Source organism: Desmodus rotundus, chromosome 7 (genome assembly GCF_022682495.2).
Source record: "Desmodus rotundus isolate HL8 chromosome 7, HLdesRot8A.1, whole genome shotgun sequence".
In the NCBI taxonomy this organism is placed as follows: domain Eukaryota; kingdom Metazoa; phylum Chordata; class Mammalia; order Chiroptera; family Phyllostomidae; genus Desmodus; species Desmodus rotundus.
In genome coordinates, this window is record NC_071393.1 from 88,783,316 (window position 1) to 88,798,346 (window position 15,031).

Genomic DNA, 15,031 nt, shown 5'->3' on the forward strand with positions numbered 1-15,031 from the left:
TCCATGGGTTGTACATATAAGTTCTTTGGCTTCTCCATTTCCTATACTATTCTTAACCTCCCTCTGTCTATTTTGTACCTACCATTTATGCTTCTTATTCCTTGTACCTTTTCCCCTATTCTCCCCTCTCCCCTCCCTGCTGATCACCTTCCATGTGATCTCCATTTCTGTGATTCTGTTCCTGTTCTAGTTGTTTGCTTAGTTTGTTTGTTTGTTTGTTTTTAGGTTCAGTTGTTGATAGTGATGAGTTTCTTGTCATTTTACTGTTCATAGTTTTGATCTTCTTTTTTTTAGATAAGTCCCTTTAACATTTCATGTAGTAGGGGCTTGGTGATGATGAACTCTTTTAACTTGACCTTATCTGAGAAGCACTTTATCTGCCTTTCCATTCTAAATGAAAGCTTTGCTGGACAGAGTAATCTTGGATGTAGGTCCTTGCCTTTCATGACTTGGAATACTTCTTGCCAGCCCTTTCTTGCCTGTAAGGTCTCTTTTGAGGAATCAGCTGGTAGTCTTATGGGAACTCCTCTGTAGGTAACTGTCTCCTTTCCTCTTGCTGCTTTTAAGATTCTCACTTTATCTGTAATTTTGGGTAATATGATTATGATGTGCCTTGGCATTTCCTTCCTTGGGTCCAACTTCTTTGGGACTCTCTGAGCTTCCTGGACTTCCTGGAAGTCTATTTCCTTTGCCAGATTAGGGAAGTTCTCCTTCACTATTTGTCCAAATAAGTTTTCAATTTCTTGCTCTTCCTCTTCTCCTTCTGGTTCCCCTATGATTTGGATGTTGGAACATTTAAAGTTGTCCTGGAGGTTCCTAAGCCTCTCCTCATTTTTTTGAATTCTTGTTTCTTCATACTGTTCTGGTTGAGTGTTTATTTCTTCCTTCTGCTCCAAATCACTGATTTAATTCCCAGTTTCCTTCCCATTGCTATTGGTTCCCTGTATATTTTTCTTTATTTCACTTTGCATAGCTTTCACTTTTTCCTCCATTTTGCAACCATATTCAACCATTTCTGTGAGCATCCTGATTATCAGTCTTTTGAACGCTGCATCTGCTGGGTTGGCTATCTCTTCATCGTTTATTTCTATGTTTGGAGCTTTGATCTGTTCTTTCATTTGGGCCATATTTCTTTGTCTCAGTGCACCTGTTACATTGTAAGGGGTGGAGGCTTAGGTATTCACCACTGCAGGGCAACCCACTTGGATGCACTGTGGCGATATATGTGGGGGAGGGGTCTGAGAGGGAAAATTCCACTTTCTGGGTTCTCTGCCAGCTTTAAGTCACTTTCCCCACAACCCACAAGCAAATTTGGCTCTTCTGGTACAAATTTCTGGGTGGGTGGGCTTGTGTACATTCTAGGACCTTGGGGGTCTCTCCAATGAACTCTCCTGTGAGGCTGGGAGCTTCCCTTGCTGCCACAACCCCCACAGATTTTTATAGCCAGAGGTTTTGAGGCTTTACTTCCCTTCACTGGATCCCTGGGTTGTGTGGTTTGTCTTGCTCCCCAGTTGTTCCTCCTGGTTTATCTGCACACAAGCGCCGATCCATCAGCTGCTTCCTTGCCCACCTGGTCCTCCAGCCACTGCCCTGCCATGCGTCCTCTCTGCTCTGGCTGCCCATCTCTGCCCCTCCTACTGGTCTGGATGAATGTTTGTTTAACTCCTTGGTTGTCGGACTTCCATACTGCCTCATTTTCTGGCAGCTCTGGTTATTTTTTGTTTTTATATTTGTTGTTGTCTTTCTTTTGGTTGTGCAAGGAGGCAAAGTATATCTACCTATGCTTCTATTTTCTGTTTGTATCTTTTAAAAAGTTGTCTTAAACCCTTTTGAAGCAAGGATAAATAGAAAGTATAAATATATTCCTCAGAACTCCATTGCATTCTTGCTTTAGGATGGGGGGAAAGCACAAACATTTTTCTTTCCATGAAGGGAAAACTGCATAATTCAAATCACCTAAAACATTTTTGTGTGAGAATCTAAATGGAATAATGTAAATGTATATTTTCTGTTGAAGAAAAAATGCGTATTTATACATGATACTCGCATTAGCAGCACATACGCCAAAATTGGAACTATAGGGGGAAGATCAGCATGGTCCCTGTTAAGGGACAACACGCAAACTCACGAAGCATTTCAAATGTTCAGATGTTGGTCAAAGAGTACAAACTCCCATCTCTACAATTTGCAGACCTAATGTACAACATGGAAACTATAGTCAGTAATACTGTGTTATCTACTTGGTTTTTAAGAGAGTAGGTCTTAAATGTTATCACAACACTCACACAAAAAATTGTATATGTGAAGGAATGAAGGTGTTAACAAACCTTATTGTAGTAATCATTTTGCAAAATATACATGTATATAGATCATATTGTACAACTGAAACTTACAGATATTATATAATTGGATTCGAGAAAACTGGAATTTCTGGCACGAGGGAGGAATAAGAACATGGCATTCCTAACCTCAGCAAGCCCCCTAAATAATTAGGGGACTGCTACGTGAAGTCCACCTGGGCAGTCTCTTCCAAAGCCTGGGATGGGCCGTGTGGACACGCCATACCACCAGGAAGATGCTTGGAATCCCAGTTTCTTGCACACAGTAGAAGATTTACAAATACATGCTGAATAAATGGAAAAGATGTGTTTAAAAAATTATAGCTATGTGCTAAATAAGTTCATGGATAATCCTCAAAATTAATCCAAATAGAGATGATTTAGCAGCACCCAGCAAAATGGATGCCAGAAAGGACTTTAGTCCTTTTAAACCTCTCAACAATACTTTGAGGTAAAGATTTTTATCTCCACTTTTTTCAGATTCAGTTAGGAAAGGTTAAATGATTTGTGCAAGACTACATAAGTAGTAAGTGAAAGGCGCAAGATTTAAGCCTGGAGTTGCCTAATTCTAAAAACAGACTATTCCCTCATTCTCTTCCAGTATTTCCCCAAGCATTTCTAATGCTAAAGACTCAAATCTGAGGTCCCATCCTAGACCCACTTTATCTGAATGTCCAGGGAGGGACTTAGAAGCATATGCTTAACAAGAGATAAAATGGTGATTATTATCAGAGAAGTTTAAGAAAACCACTCTATTGCATCAGGTGGGGACCCATATCTCCCTCTCAGTGATCAAGGAGAAGCCATCAGAGATTTGAAGCCATCAACTAAAATCAAGTCATGTCGTTCTGGAGTTCATCCCATTATAACATATTATAGATTACGATATTTATTCTTCAGTTTAGTAATATGGCATTGTCTCATTTAAGGTTATCTGGACTCTAAAATTTCAAGACCATTTTAGAAAGTTAAAAATGGGCTGTAGTTTAAACCTCAGACTTTTTAGCTTTCTTCTCTGTCCCTCCTTGGTCCTCAGGAGCAGGAGTGAGAATTCGATTTCACTCCCCAGCAACTTCACTGGAGCAGAGGTTCCAGTTGTGCAGGGCCTGGAGGACCACTGTAGGGGGAACCAGGGGCTGAGAGTGGGTCCTCATGCCTGGTTGCCCACAAGATGGCTTTCGCTGGATGAGCAAGTTGCCCAATCCAGGAAGCAGAAAAATTCATCAGTGCTTGATTTGTTTTCCTTAGTTTCAGGTTTTCCCACACCTGCTGAGCCAGCTAAGCCTGCAGCTTCAATACTCATCATGAGAGCAAACAACTTATTTGTACAACCTAAATGCTTAATTAACTAAATGGAAAGCAAGGCAGTGACTCCTGCCATGGCTGAATTTCAGTCAAGCTGTGAAACTCCACAATGCAGCGGGAAGTAGAGACAGAGGACCTGAACTGAAACCTGAGGGGTGTGGACCACAGCTTCTCAGCAATTTTATTGTAAGTTGTTCCCATTATCTGAGAGAGAAATCTGAGACATGGTTAGAGAAAATATGGAGCTGATTACCCCCATTTCGAGCAAAGGTCTTTGTTTTAAGGAACTTTTTTTATATACAATTGCCAAGAAATGTTTTGAATGATATTTCCAGGCATGACTTCTATAGTACTAAATAATGACCACTACCTTTTTACAAATAATAGTTTAATATGCTTCTACTCCTCAGTGTTCTTCATATCATTTGCTTTCATAATAACTCTATGAGGGTGGTGCTCTTATTAACAGAATTTTAGAGATGAGGAAACAGATAACTTCCTCAGTGAAATGACACAACTTGCAGACCATCCAGTCAGGAGCTGAGGGGTCCTCTCACATCACTAGACTGTCTGCATCCCAGTGGAGTCCATGCTGTTAGGCCATTCATTTTTCCAAAGACAAATTCCCACATCGATTAAAACATAAGACCCAACAATATGTTTGTTGCTTAAAAATAGGTATCTACAACAAAAAATGCTAAAAATAAAAAATTTTTATTGTGGAAACTCATATAATAACAAGAAAAAAGTTGGTAAAGTTGGTAAAGTTGATATCATATAAAAGAGATTTTGAAGCCACAAAGGTTGAGTGAGGGTGCAAAGAGGCTCTTGATTATAATAAAAAAAATGTATAAAATCAACAGTGAGGACATGGATTGCCAAAGTTAGAAATGCAAAGAGAAATAGAATAAATAAATTAAAAAGACAATTGAAACGGGAAGTGTTAATTCATTATCAGGCTAAGATTAAAAGTAGACAATCTTAAAAATTAAATAGATTTAGAAGATATTGAAGATGTGACAAAAAATGATACAAATTTGAAAAATAACAGAGGTTATGAATACTATACAATTAATAAGTTAGAACCAGTAGACATTGTTCAGCTCAATTACACATCAACTATCCGTCTTTTTCCATGTATAGGACATAGGTACATATATACTAACTCTCAAACAAGGCACCAAAAGTGAATCAAGAGGAAAATTACATAAATATATCTTCTCACCACAGTGCAATAAAACTAAATGTTAATGATATAAGTAAAAAACTGAAAGGAGTCCTGGGCAAACAGTGATCTAATCTACAGGCTTGGAGGCAGACAGCCCTGGGTTCAGATTGTAGCTCTATCCCTGACTGCTGTGTGATCTAGGCAGTCTACTGAACCTCTCTGAACCTTGGATTCTTCACCCAAAAATGTAGCTCTACTTTGCAATGTTGTTATAAATATCAACTATAAAGTAAGTAAAATAATAATCCTAAGACTTAAAAGAAGGCTAAAACCACAAATCATGCAACAGGAAGCCATATCTATAATGTACTCATATTTTATTTAACTAGACAAAAAGTTCTGATTTTTGTTGATTCAAAGCAAAACTCTAGAAAATATATGCCTAAATACTAACAGTGGTTATCTCTGTGCACCAAGGTATCTGGTGATTTTTGTTACTTTGCCTTATTTTTCTACTATGAGTATGTAGTAAATGTATAATAAAACAATAATAAATGTGAAGATAAATATAAACTTCTTTAGAACATATATAAAAATATAAATATTAATATATTGAGTGCCCATTAGGTAGTGGTTGCTATAAACAAGTAACCATTTCACTTGCCGCCACTGTCATCACCATTATTGTTAATTCTAAAGTACTCTCAATCTTGCTTCCTTTCTGTGTGTGTGTGTGCGTGTGTATGATACACAGTATATATACATGTTACAAATAAATATACAGCCCTGGCTGGTGTGGCTCAGTGGATTGAACGCGGACCTGTAGACCAAAGGGTTGCCGGTTTGGTTCCTGGTCAGGGCACATGCCTGGGTTACAGGTCAGGCCCCCAGTAGGGGGCGCATGAGAGGCAACCACACATTGATGTCTCTCTCCCTCTCTCCTTCCCTTCCCCTCTCTCTAAAAATAACTAAATAAAATCTTTTTAAAAACATAAAATAAATATAAATATACATTTAAATTAATTCTAATTTAAATTAAGTTAAATATAAATTATATAAACATTTATATAAATATATAGTACAGTATATATAAAACACAATATTGGGATACCTGACAATTTAAATATGAACTATAGAACTAGATAATCATATCAATATAAACTCTTCCAATTTTCATAACTGTTAAATTTCCTGATTTTTATAACAGACATGATCTTAGGAAATACACACTGAAGTATTTAGGTAGGTAGGTATGTGCATCTGCAACTTATTCTCAACAGTTCATAGAAAAGTCATATAGAGAGAGAACGAGTGGTACAGTAATCAGGGAATCTATCAACACACAAGCTAGAACTAAATGGTGACTCTGGGTAAAGGCTGGACAAGAGGCCTTCATACTGATCTTTTAACGTATTTGTAAGTTTAAAATTATATAAAAATGAGCATTGACAACCACCGGAAACAAACAAATGGGTGACAATTTCTAACAGCAACAAAAATTCTCCTAAGCAACAGAGTTAAGTAGGAAATGACGAACATGATCATTACTTTAGAATATTATAAAATTGAAAACACCACCTATTAAGAGTGAGGCGTGTGTGAATAAATCAGGGCCTAAAGGTAAGGATGTAGATGCATTTTAGAAATATGAAATAAGTGACCTAAGCACTTGATTTAAAACCTTATAAAAAGAAGAGAACCAACATAAGGGAAAATATTAATAAAGATGAAGAACAGAAATAAATAAATCAGAAAACAGAAAGTCAGTGGGCATAAATAAATTTAAATGCTCATTTTCTGAGATTATAAGATATATTAAACCCCTTGGAAATATAATAAATAAATGAAATAGTATAAATCAACAAAATTAAAAACCAGACTAGTAATTTAACAATTGATATAAAGGATTTTAAAATATAAATGATTCTAATGAACAATTTATGGTAATCAATTCAAAATATTTAGCCAAATGGGCAATACAAAATATAAAGTATAAAACTGGCAAAACAAGATGTAGAAAACATGAACAATATGATGAAGGAAAAGAAAGAAATTGAGAAAGTTATTAAAGAAATACCTCATCTAACAAATATGATGTAAACAAATTTACCGAACCATATTTCTACATATTCAAGAAAGAAATGTTTTCATATTATGTAATCAGTTCCAAATAATGAAAAAGCAAGACATGATACCCAGTTCATCCTGAGAGATAAGTATTATGCTCATCTACAAATCTGTGAAAAATACCACACACACACACACATACACACACAACCCTCTTAGGGTGACAAAGGAGCACAAGCGCTAGTTCCAATAAAACTGGTTTAAAACATTACAACCTGGCCCTGGCACACAGTAGATTCTCCAAAAAATAGTTTTTGGATAAATTTATGAATAAATATATGGGTATATGAACAAAGAAATTAATGTAGTCAACTAGCAATGTCTACTAAGGGCCTGAGAACAAGAATGTCTTATGCACACCATCTATTTGCTAACTTTTATTAATTACTTTATCTAAGTCAGGCCTAATAAACAGGTAGAAAAATCATTCCAAATGAGCTTGAATGCAGCTGTAACAAGAGTGTGTGGTGACCAATGAAGACAACTTCTAAGAAAGCCGAAAGATGACGACCAATTACAGAACACCTTTTAAAAAGAACTGCCAATGGGAACAGGTAATTCTTAAAAGGAAAATTGAAGAAAAGAAGACACAAAGGATTTAAGGGTGACAAAATATCCCAAAATGTGCCACTTTAGCATAAGGATGACTTTGAGCTAAAAGCGCTTGAAAACGAGAGATTTAAAGAAGGTATTCTAATCTCCCCTTTTCTTCCAAAAACAGAAGATAAAAATTAATTCCCATATGAAAGATGCCCTCCCAGTACCGGGGCAGGGTGGGAGGGGGTGGGGGAGAAACATTCTGCAATGAAGAATAAAAGCCGAAAGAATTCTGTACAAACAGAACTTGTTAAAATAATTCTTATCTTCCTTTACCCTCCCTACATAGTTTAGTTACTTTTCCACAATTTTCTCTTTGTTCAACCTAGTATAAAAGCATGTAAGTTTTGGCATTTCTTTGGGTCTTCATTTCCTTAAGAGGTCTTCTGTGTTATATAAAACTTATCAATTTGTCTGCTTTTCTCCTGTTAGTCTATCTGAGGTCAGTTTAGTTCTCAGTCCCAGCCAAAAAAAAAAGCCCTAAGAGGTGAAATTTTGCCTTCTCTACAGGACTGTTCTTGATGGAAAAGACTGATGAATCTGACTGCATGAAAATTTAAAACTCGTTCAGTAGGAAACACCACAGACAAAAAATGCAAACTGGGAGAGGAGATTTGCAACAGACAGAATCATGGAGAATTAAAATCAGTAAGAAAAACATTAATGAAATAATAGAAAGATGGGCAAAATATAAGGAACAAGCAATTCATAGTGGAGGAAATTTGACTGACCAATGGCATACCAGTAATTAAAGAGATGCAAATTAAGGCAATGTGATGCCATTTTGCATCCATTAAACAGGTGAAAGTGAAATAATCTGACACTATCAAGTATTGGCGAGGATGTGGAAGAACTAGAGAAACATTTACATTTTGATGAGGACGTGCTCATTGGTGTAACCATTTTAGAGAATGTCAACATCTAGGAACACTGAAAAGACATATATGTTACAACCCAGCAATTTCTCGTCTAAAAGTAAACTCTAGAAGCTCTCACTTGTGGACCATGCCAGTGCATTGCAACATTGTTTGTGATAGCAAAAACCAAACAAACAAACAAGTAAACCACACAAATAATCAATAGGAACAAATTGTGATACATTCCCCCAAAGGGATCATTTATAGCAGTCTCATCAATAGAGATAAACCTTTAAAATACAAGGCTGAGTGGAAAAAAACAAGTTGCAGGTAAGTACAGTAAAAAACAACTGTAAATAGCCAAAATAATGCTCCATGTTTTACAGCCACCCACACGCGATGCAAACACATGCGGAAATGAGGATGACGGGCACCAAGCTCCGGTGCGGTTGCCTCCGAAGAGGGAAAACGTGAGCTTGGGCTGGAAACAGGTACACAGGTACACAGTATTCTATCTCCTAACAGAAATAGGAAACATATATGGCAAAATTTTAGGATTTGATGTATCTGAGTAGTGGGGGGTAAATAGAAATATTCACTATACTGTGTATCTGAAATTATTTTTAAAAATTTAAATGAGCACCTCAATTTTAAAATGGATTTAAAAATACAAAAGTATATAAACTAGTATATAAGACATAAAACCTCATTAATAAGTAATTTATAAAAAAGAAAATAGTTTTTAAATCGCGGTGGTGGTAAATTCAACTTTAACTCCCTAGTAAAAATAAAATAAAATTAAGTATATATATACCATTTTGGCCTATCAATGGAAGATAAAATTGCAAAAATGTTAATAGCTAATGTTAACATGGGGAGTGGGAGGGAGGGGAGAGCACATCTATTCACGGTTGATGGGAACTTAAAATGATAGAAATTTACTTAATTTGGTAATATATGTGAAAAGGCAAATATTTATTTATTTATTTATTTATTTATTTATTTATAACCTTGACCTCAGCAATTCTACTTTAAGAAATTTAAGCAAAGAAAATGATCAGAAATGTGCACCGAGATTTATGTTTAAGTGTGTTTATAGCAGCATTTTTCATAATGGTGATATCTTAGATCCATTAAAGTTAATTAAAAATAGGGAATTAAGGCAATTATGGTCCATCTGTAAATATAATACTGTAAAGCTATTTTGAATAATATTTTAAAAGATTAATGCCACTGAAATATGTCCTTACTACATTGTTAAGACAGGTTATTAAAGAGTTTGTATAGTATGTTCGCGATAGCATTTTTTTAAGTAAATATACAGCTCTGACCCGGCAGCTCAGTCGGTGGGAGCGTCATCCTGTACATCAAAGGTTGCGGGTTCCGTCCTGGAGGGGGCGCCTTTGGGAGGCAGGCGATCGAGGTCTCTCTCTCTCTATAAAGCAATGAACATATCCTCAGGTGAGGATTTTTTTTAAAAATTGAATATATGGACAGGAAACATAATTTGGAGGTATCCACATCAAAATCTCAACAGTGATTATCTCTGTGTGGTAAAATTATGGATATTCTTCAACAGGTTTTTTTTAATTTTAATTAAATTTATTGAGGTAACATTAGTTAATGTGGGTTTTTTCTTTTGCTCTTCATTTTCTTATTTTTGATAATAAACATGTATTGATTTGATAATAGAAAAGTTATTAAAAATAAAATATTCACCAAAATAAGCTTTGGTTGATTAAAAATTTAAATAAAAAATCTAATTATGGAGGAACTGGCAAAGAATTTAAAGAAAAGGTGTTTACACCTCTCTGAGAGAATTATAACTTTCTTTTGGCTTTGAAACAATTGAAGTGATTACACCATAAAAATTTGCACTACTAAAGATATTTTAAAAGAGGGACAATATTTCTATCAAACATTGCAAAAAAGTAAGATCTATCATAAATAGCTAATTTGAATTTGTACAATAAATGTCAAGATTCCAGAAGATAAACAGGTAAAAGACAGAACCATTCCCCTAAGAGAAATACAATTAGTAGACAAACAGAGTGGGAAAATGTTAATTCTCGCTAAAAATCAAAGAAATGTAAATGAAGCAGTCTGAAGACAATTTACATATTCTGAAAGAACAAAAAAAAAGTTGAATGCTAATATCCAATGCTGGCGAAGTTGCCCAGATATTGACTCATGCATTCATTTACAACCATATCGCTCCCACCCTTTAGGCAGAAATGTTACCATTAAGAATTTATTCTTAAGAAATAATTTGGCAAAAGCAGAACAGTCCCTCCTCATCTCTTTGACTTCTACACATTGGAACGCCCAGGGCTCAGCCCTTCAGGTCTGGCTCTTTTCCACCCACGTGCACTGTTTGGAAGACCTCCCCTATGAATCCAGGCCACGCCCCTCAGGAGTCCCCAGGGAGAGAGCAGACCAGAAGAGACATCTCTCTTCCCGGGTCAGAGGTGAGGATGCGGGTGAGGTGGATCCTGAAGGCAGTTCAAGGGCTCTGAACTCAGTTGAAGGAGCAATGAAGACAAGAGGAGCCAGCAAAGAGTCAGAGAGACACCTAAAGTGAGCTGCACCATAAAATTAACCTCTTCCGCTAGCCGAACATCCCAGGCTTTCTCTGCTAGGGAGTATCTGTGCGGTTCCCAGGAATTCCCTAATTGCAGTAGCCCTCAGCTCACCTGCAGACCACCAGGTCTCGGCTGCCCTGGCTACCCCCACCCCCAGCACCCAAAGTCTAAGGGAATTATTTTGGTGAGGCAGTCCACTCACGGATTGGCCTCCTCGCTGAAGCCTGTCACCCACCCAGAGCGGGCACCCCAGCACTCCCTCCATGCCTCCTGGGACAGCTCTGCCCTGCTGGGAGCCACCCAGGCCCCTGTGGGGACAGTCAGGACAGTCCTGCTGTGAGGTCAGGAAGCAGAATTGCTAGGGACCCTCAAGTCTCTCACACCCTCTCTGTTCCACCTTCATCCACTCAAAGTCCTAGTCTGGGTCTCTCCTTCATGCGGACCCTTGTGCTCAAGGACGCTTGCACCTTGACCACCTTTCATTCTCAAGATCTCATGAGGTCGGTTTCACAGGTTTCATCATCCCCACGGTTTAGAGGTTAAGGTTCACCCAAGGCAGAGTAGGGCTCAAACCCGCATCTTTTGTCCTCAAATCCATGTCTCTCTCTGTGGCACTAAGTTCGGCCAAGACTGGGTCTCACCAAACATGTTAACAGTGTACCACTTCCTTCCTTGATTATACATTAGCTGGGGTAAAATGGACAAGGGAAGTTATTTTTTTATCGAGAGCTAAGACGAGCAGTTTTGCTCTAGAGATGATATGAGAGCAGAAGGAGTCTCCAGAGGCAGGGAGCCCCCGGAGATCTGTGTTCTCATACCAGCTCTCAGATCCCAATTACATGCCTGACCACTGGGATCTCATCACTGTTGTTTCCTAAGGCATCAAAAGGACGATCTGCTCTCCCAAGAGCTCCACAAGAGCCCTCTGGTAGCCTGACATATTAGGTGATTGGAGCGGAATTGTGGAGTAAAAAATGGCTCTCCCCAGGGTATCGCTCCAGTGGCCATACATTCGTTTAAAAGAAGCCTAGACACAGCAATATTTTTGCTCCTCACTCCCTGAACTTTGCCTAGAAGTAAATAAAGCTGGCGCGAGCAGAGCAAACTCTTGCTCCTCCCCTGCAGAATGCATGCAGTCAGCTCAGAAAAGGGGGAGAATGCCTGTGGGGTTCCCCTGAATAATCTGACAATTTCTCAAAGCATAAGAACTGAAACCAGGGCTGATGGGGTCAACTCTGCGCAGGCGCCCTGTCCCTGATCCATGCAGGAATTATTACCCTTTGAGCTGGAAGAGATACCCCTCCACCAGGCCGGAAGGGAAAAGGCAAACTTCCTGAGAGCCCGTTTGCACCAGCTACCCTGGGCCGGGTTGTGTGGACCATTTCCTCTGGCGTTCAGTACTCTCTGCCCACCAGGAGCCCATGGACTCTCTGGCCCTCAGACCTGGTTCCTGGGGCCTGAGGAGTGTCTTAGTGCGGTAGACTCATCACCAAGTTCCCAGTCCTAACTCTGGCTGTCACCTCTCCAGGCCACCCCCTTAAAGGAACCCCTCTGAGGGCCTTTCCCACCCTAGAGCCTGTTTTCTCAGGCCTGAAAAAAGGCACCACGTTTTAAATTTGAACTCAGTGTTAGATGGTCCAAGACAGATAATAGGAATGGAAGGAAGGAAGGAAGGAAGGAAGGAAGGAAGGAAGGAAGGAAGGAAGGAAGGAAGGAAGGAAGGGAAGGAGGAAAATATTTGGGGGTAGGGGTGCTTTGTTTTTTAAATAGAAAGGAATATGTAACCATTTATACAGTTAATTTCAAAATCAAGAACAGGAAACTTAGACCTATCTGTACCTTAAAAAAAACAACACTATTGTAGGGGAGGAAAACTTTTCTCTTCTTCCTTTCTAGGTTCTTTGGTTGGCCTAATAATTAAATTGACATAAGACAGAGTAATGGGAGAAAAACAAATTTAATATCGTATGAATAGGAGCCCCACAAAGAAGACCTGAGAGGCTCCCAGTGGGTTGGTCAACTGAGGCTTATATACCATCCTGAGTAAAAAGGCGGTAAGAACGTGGGACCTCATCGGAGAGGAAAGCAAATCACAGGAAGATGGACAGGGCAAATGTTTGGTAAACATGTTTGCAGGTAAGTCCTTTTGGTGTAAAAATTTATCTCTGGTGATAGCTCTCTTCCTGGCATGAGGCCCCCTATCTAAATTTGTCCAGGCAGTTCAGGGGCAGGTAGAAGACTCTTCTTGAGTCTATTGGGCCTTGATTGTCTTTTAGTTGCAAATAATCCACATGCCAAAGCAGCGATTCCTGGGGCAGCCTGCCCTAACCCCATTACTATAAATAGTTCCCCTACTCTTCATTATAGTCAGTTAAGTGGGCAGAGAAAGAGAGGAGGAACATGTAAGGAGAAATAAAAAGCACAAAAGACTGTAATCAATAAAAATAATAGTAGCTGACATGTAATGTGCTAAGCACAGTCTTTATTTTCTCATTTATTCTCCCCTCAAATCCTATGAAGTAAATACCCCTGTTTTAGAGTGGGGAAACCGAGGCACAAAGATTTTAAATAATTTGCCCACTATAGAGCTAAAAAGAGAGAAGCCAGCCTGGAAATCTAGTTCTGCTATCAAAGACTCTACTCAGGACACAGAGATACTAAAAGAGACAGTCTTTGCTTGGGAAGGAACCTTACCCTATTATCTTTAGAATTCTGTAGCTGAGTACTTTCCTTTATTATTTCTTAAAAATAAGAATTAGAGGAGAAATTCTGTGCTTTGGTGGAAAACTAGCATTGTCTGACACACAGCTCAGCCTCCTGAGTTATCGGATGCTGGTGTTCATTGCCCTCCAGGCACTTTACAACTCTGTACATTGCAGGTAACTAACAGCAAGGCAAAATGCAAATTCCGTCCCGTCCTGCAGGGGTTGGATCGACTTCCCTTTTGCACTGTGGAAGAAGGTATTTGTGTTCTCATTTGCACAGTCATTTTAACATTCCCTTACTCCTATAAATTTGTGGGAGTTTTTGGCCTCTCCTTAGAACTAGTTATAACACTCTTAACAGCTTCTTTATTAACGAGTTAAATAAAATACTACATGTTTATTTTTATATCTCAATGAGAGTCATGACTTTACCTTTTTAAACATAATTATCTTTTAATAGAACTATCAAATCATATCAAAACATCTCATTGGTGTTTTCTGGAGGACCCTGGGCATGATCCAACCCAAATGGTTTCCAGAGAAACTAGGTGACTGAGGACAGTGTGTAAATTAGGTCTTTCACAGCAGTCTCACCTGGCAATTTCCTGTCAAACACTGTGTTTGGTTTATGATAAAGTTTGATGGGCAAAGGTTCCAGTCCCTTCGTCTTGGCTGGTCTTTTTTTTACTGTCAATCGGGGAAAATCAACATGTATATAAATTCTTACCATAATAACATCTCTACAATGTGTATCTTCTGCTATGTGTCATGGGCTGTTTCAAGCTATGTCCACAAAATAGCTGAGAAAGAGCTTCAGAATATCAGTTTTGAAATAATAATAATAAACACACGATCCATGTCATTATCTGCAATGCAGGAGCACAACTCAGTGGCATTTTTTAAACATTAGACACACGAAGATCTCGCAGCCAATTCCTACCTCCCTTGACACAACTACTTTTTGTTTTGTGGGCTTTGGAGTCAGATAAACATAATTCAAATCCTTTTTCACCACTTAGTAGAATGTGGATTTGGGCAACTCGGTAACTTCCCTAAGCCTCAGTTTTCTTTTCTGCACATAGGGAATAATCATACCTGACTCACAGCGTCACCAGATTGGTTCCAAACCAGGGCAGACCCTACCCCAGCACAGTCTGAGACTTCCAGGCTCAGCAGGAAAAAATTCAAGATAAGTCCAAGTGAGTATGAAAGCAAGGTTTTTTTTAGGTAGAAAAAGAAAGAGGCCAGACTTGGGTTTCTGGAAACAGAATCGGGAGGTAAGCCTGGGACTGGCTGCTGTCACCTGCTGCTCCCCTGGCTGCCAGTCTCACGGGGTGACACTGTGAAAGAA

General features: G+C 38.6%; 1 non-coding gene across 1 annotated transcript; it reads left to right on the forward strand.

The window, feature by feature from the left end:
* The first annotated feature begins 2,039 nt into the window (after nt 1–2,039).
* LOC112312061 (U6 spliceosomal RNA) lies at nt 2,040–2,146 on the forward strand. Its single transcript, XR_002975516.2, has one exon. It is a non-coding gene; the product is annotated as a U6 spliceosomal RNA (small nuclear RNA).
* Nucleotides 2,147–15,031: the final 12,885 nt, after the last annotated feature.